This window comes from Eutrema salsugineum, unplaced genomic scaffold (genome assembly GCF_000478725.1).
Source record: "Eutrema salsugineum unplaced genomic scaffold, Eutsalg1_0 scaffold_3, whole genome shotgun sequence".
NCBI classification, from domain to species: Eukaryota; Viridiplantae; Streptophyta; class Magnoliopsida; order Brassicales; family Brassicaceae; genus Eutrema; species Eutrema salsugineum.
The window spans coordinates 4,765,400-4,770,793 of NW_006256756.1; the positions used below are offsets into that span (position 1 = coordinate 4,765,400).

At 38.2% G+C, this 5,394-nt stretch overlaps 1 non-coding gene across 1 annotated transcript; it reads right to left on the reverse strand.

Annotated features, from left to right (window-relative positions):
* Positions 1 to 4,323: 4,323 nt before the first annotated feature.
* Positions 4,324 to 4,430, reverse strand: LOC112085714. Its single transcript, XR_002899013.1, has one exon. It is a non-coding gene; the product is annotated as a small nucleolar RNA R71 (small nucleolar RNA).
* Positions 4,431 to 5,394: the final 964 nt, after the last annotated feature.

The window sequence follows — 5,394 nt, forward strand, 5'->3', positions numbered from 1 at the left end:
CCATATGGACGAAAATTGCAAGACGTACAACACTGAAACCATAAGTCTACCAAACAGTAGGTTTTTTTGTAGATAGAACAATTCTTTTGGAAAAAAAAGTAATTTTACTCCATAAAGTCAAATGTCTGCCAAACATTAAATACTAAGTCTACCTCAAGCATGACAAATAACTCTACCATATAAACAAGTCTACCATAAGCATGTCATATGTCTACCAGATCAAGGTTAACTCTGTAAATACCAAACTTAATTAATCTACCACATTGTTATTTCAACAAGTCTACCATACGGCAGATAAGTCTACCAGATTACATAAACTCTACCAAACATACAAACAAATCTACCAACATCTTGTAAGTCTACTTCATGTCATTATTAATCTACCACAAATCAGAATGAAATTTTTAAAAAATATAAGTCTACCACAAAACAAATAAATCTACCAACAGTTTTTAAGTCTACCTCATGTAACATATAGTCTACCACTAACCGGAATGAATTTAAACTGAATTAAATCTACCACAAAAGCGAAAACTCTACCAATTATATATAACTCTACCATGAAACAGATAAGTCTACCGCACGTATTGACAACTTTTTTCACATAAATCTACCGCTAAAGGAAATAAGTCTACCAACTCAGAAAATAAATCTACTTCATTGTCAATAAATCTACCGAAAAAGTCAACTATGCGAGAAAGTCAACGTTTTTGTTAACAAGTCTACCAAAACTTTTGACAAGTCTACCATTCATAACAACAAATCTACCGAAACATAATAAATCTACCTCTCATCGTCAAAACTCTACCAAGAAAAGTCTACCAACATTTAAAAACTCTACCAACTCTTGAATAAATCTACCATCGCCTTAATAACTCTACCAACAAAATTTCTGCGTTGACCAAAATTTCATAAGTCTACCACAAAGCTTGGTAGACTTATGAAATTTTTAGCGCCAGAATCTGCCTACGTGGCATTAAAAAAGTAATGGCATTTTCGTAATAAGATTTTTTTCAACAAAGGCCAAAAGGGTGTTTTGGGTATGCTAGGTTAGTTTTGTAAAAAAAATAAAAGTGCGTCGAACCAGTAATATAGATACTTTCTAAGGTTAGTGTAGTAATCCTCCCTAAAATAAATGAAAAATGATTAAAAGCTTAAGAACCGCACTTTAAACTTTTTATTTAAGAACTCATCCTTACATGTTTTTAAACACATGTGACATCATTTTATTGGTATTTTTTTGTGGAGACTCTCTCTCCTCTCATATTTATTATTAAAAAAACTCATAAAAATTTCATGGGGGACTCTGAGATGGAGATGCTCTACTAGGCGGCAGTAATCCCTCACAGAATCAAAGATCATCCTTAAGCCCAATGTGAACATCCAGAGCCAAGATATAAAGTAAAATCATGTACCCTAACTAGACACCAGGCCCACGACCAACATAAACAAATTTGATTTTGTCACATATTCATACAAAAGTTATTCGACAAGAAAGAGAAAAATAATTACGTCCACAAAAAGTCGTCTGCTCATTGTGAAACACAGAAAATAGAAATATCCACACAAAAGCGAGACATATAACAATAGAGACCTACTAAACGTATCATTTCAGTTTAGTGTCTTGATTCCATTCTTCCCAATCTCGTAAACGCAACCGTTCAACTCATCTTGAAGGAGAAAAATTGACCAAAGATGGGAGACTTACATTAACTCGTCAATCTTAATTTTTCCCTCGATCTTCAAGAATTTCTGCTTATTGAGAAAATTTAGAGAAATTTGGCAGTAATTTGCAATCTGGATAAGAATGTCGTAGATGGCAATTAGTAATCCATCGCAGAATTCCAGATCATCCTCAATCTCAATCTGAACATCATGAGCCAAGATATATACGTAAAAGTATAATGCAGCGGTGCAAAGACACCAATCGTCTGCTATTTTCATCAAGCAGATCATGGAGCATGAAGCCAGAAGTCTTAACAAAAATGTATACATCATTCCAAAGTGTTTCCCTTTAGATTGATGCACACATGAGGTGACTATTGGGGAACTAGAGCCAATAGACCAATGGTCAGGAGTACACCCAAGATGACTCATAATTCACTCCATTTGATCAACCTAAATTAGAGGGATGAGAGCATGCAGAGGATCGATACGGAGAGGCACAATTAACATACATATGTAAATCCACAAGGATAACTACACACCAAGCTAACTATTAAAGTTCATAGTATTATCATTTGACACACATTATACACATATTTAATAGTATTATAGTTTGGGACATACTATTAAAATCATGTAGGTTAACTACACACCAAGCTTACAACTAATGCAATTATTTGGCACACATTTTGCACATACTTAATAGTACATACTTTTACAAAGTTATGTCGGCAAAAAAAAAAAATCACAGTAACCAATTAAAGTTCATTCAATCATTGTGAAAATGATGAGTGGAGATTTTGACTCATTCTAACTTGTGTTTACTGATTGTTTTAGGAGTTTTTGGAGTCTTTTCAGGAAGTTTCAGGTGACTTAGAGGCCTTATCAAAGGATTGAAGTGTTTAGGAGGCATTGGAGCAAAAAGAGATGAATTTGAGCAATAAGGAGCTATTTCACACGTTTTTGGAGAAATCATCCCCGGAGCACCTGCTCCCGGTTTGGACCCTTCGTGGAGCACCTGCTCCAGACGGGAGAAAAATAAGGAAAACGATTTTTACCTAATTCTGGGATCAGAAAGAGAATAAAAAGCCCAGAGCCGCCTGTGTTTTAGAATCACGTTTTTCTACAGACTTTCTACGCTTTCTTTTTACAATTTCCTGAACCATAGAGTTTTTACTTGTAAGCTTTTGGGAGAAGAAATCTGCTACACTTTGAGAAGAATTCTGAATCCTATTATCTCTTCTGCGATTTTAATTCATGAATTCCTTTCCATCTGTTTCTGTGTTTCTTTTCTCCATGTCTGAGTAGATCTCTTAGCTAGATTAAAGCGTTCAAAGGATTTCATGAGTTAAAGGATTAGATGCAAATAGGGCTTGATATCTATTGTCTTCACCATTGTTAGACTTAATGCTTAGGTTGAATTGATCACTCAATCTGCGATTTTAGGTTAATCTGTTCATCAAAAGTGTAATAGGTTGCTAGAATAAACATTGGTGAGCGATTTGTCCTTAGCCAACGACAGTTGAAGTTAAGGCAAATTGTGAACAGATCAAACCTGCTAGCTAATGCTTGTCTGCAATTTTCTAGATTCAAACGACAGTTTAGGATTTAGGTTGTTAGACAAAGTTATCGAGATCACGACAGTGGATCGATAAGCTTTTCTGTTTGAGTTCGAGACTTGCGTTACACTTGTGCCCTGAATAGTCATCTGGTTCTTATCTCTGAAATTTCTGCGAATTGCTTTGGTCTAGTGCTTGTTTTAATTTGAATTTAAATCGTTGTTTGCCATTCTGTTTACTTTTTAGTTTTCGAAACAAACCATCTTTCGTCTTCGCTTTAATTCAATCCTCACAAATTCATATAGTAACACTGGTCCTCTGGATTCCGAATCCTTTATATTACAACTACATCACTGTTCTATTGCAGTAGAAACTAGGAGTATATCTAGTGAGAATCAAATTTTGGCGCCGTTGCGACGGGGACCAATTCGTTACCTTTGATTTTTGGTTTGAAATTCAGACTAAGGCTTTACTAATTTTTCTCTCTTGTTCTCTTGTTTGCGTGTGTTTCAGGTGTATGTCAAACATATCCACAAGGAGCAACTGCACCGATCTTGTTTCTTTGTCGAACACCGATCTAGCAAGAGTCGAGCGAGAAAACAGACGTCAAAGGCCTATTCAAGCCAACATGGGCGATCAAGGCAACAATGGCAACATGGCTGTCGAGGTTCAACAGCTTCGACAACAATTGGAGCAGCTACAAAAGGTGCAGCAAGACAGGGAGCAGCCACAACTTGCTATTGGAGACAAGGACAGTCCGCACGCCTACTATCACAACAGGGCTGCGATTGCTCCTCCAACCATTCAGAGGCAAGACTTTGAGATCAAACCTCAGCTGATCTCATTGGTGAAGCAGCACCTCTTTCATGGGCTTCCTGCTGAGATTCCGATGGACCACATCGAGAATTTTGAGGAGATTTGCAGCACGACTGGATCAAATGGGATACCAGCCGATTTCTTGAAGTGCAAGCTTTTTCCATTCTCACTTGCGGACAAAGCTTTGCGCTGGCTGAAGTCATTACCACCTGGATCATTGACTACATGGGAAGAGTGCAGATCAGCATTTTTTGACCATTTCTACACTAAGGCCAAAACTGCAGCTCTGAAGAACAAGATCTCGTCGTTTAAACAGCAACCTGGTGAAGCTTTCTGCGAAGCTTGGGAGAGGTACAAGGAGTACCGAAGAGAGTGCCCTCACCATGGGTTCTCTGATGAGCAGATTCTGTTAACCTTTTATGATGGTGTCAACTGGGATTACAGGAATGCTTTGAATGCAGCTAGCAATGGCGATTTCATAACTAAGTCCAAAGAAGCTGCTTATGAGTTGATTGAGAACTTAGCTGCAAGCTCCAGCAACAAATCCCAAGAGTATGACAGGTCTAGCAAATCAGTTCATAGTGTGGAGTTGAGCAAAATCGATGAGCTTACAGCAAAGGTGAATCTGCTGCTGAGAGAGAACCAGAGATCTGTGCATTTTGCTGATGAGGTCGGTGATGCACCTCTTGCTCAAGAGTTTGTAGATGCAGAGAATAATGATCAGATGGAGGTAAATTTCGTGAATGGACAAGGGTATGTGCAGAATCGCAGTTTCAACAACTTCAAAAGCCACCCGAATTTATCCTACAGAAGCAACAATGTTGAGAACCCTCAGGATCAGGTCTATCCACAGCAAGGAGTGCAGAATCAGTCAGGATTTCAGAAGAACTTCTCCAGCAACTTCCAAGGAAAGCAGTTCATCACCAATCATAATCGATTTCAAGGTGGAAATCAGCAGAAGTTGCCTTTCACAAGTCTACAGCCTTCTTCGAGTTCCTCAAATAACTCGCAGGATGAGCTGAAAAACTTGATGCAACAGCTGCTGGTTAATCAGCAAAAGTCTTCCATGGAGATTAATGCCAAAGTGGACACCATGTACAATGATTTGAATGGCAAGTATGAGGCTGTGTGGACTCATGTGAAGAAGCTGGATGTTCAGGTAGCTCAGACTGCAGAAGCTGTGAAGAGATCACCTGGAACTCTCCCTGGAAAAGGTGAAAATCCCAGGAATGAGTTTGTGAATGCTATTGAGCTTAAAAGTGGGAAGACTCTACATGCTGCACCAACAAGCTCTGTCTCAGAAAAGAGGAAGAAAAAGGACGTGGAGCACCTGCTCCAAGAAGAGGAACCAGCT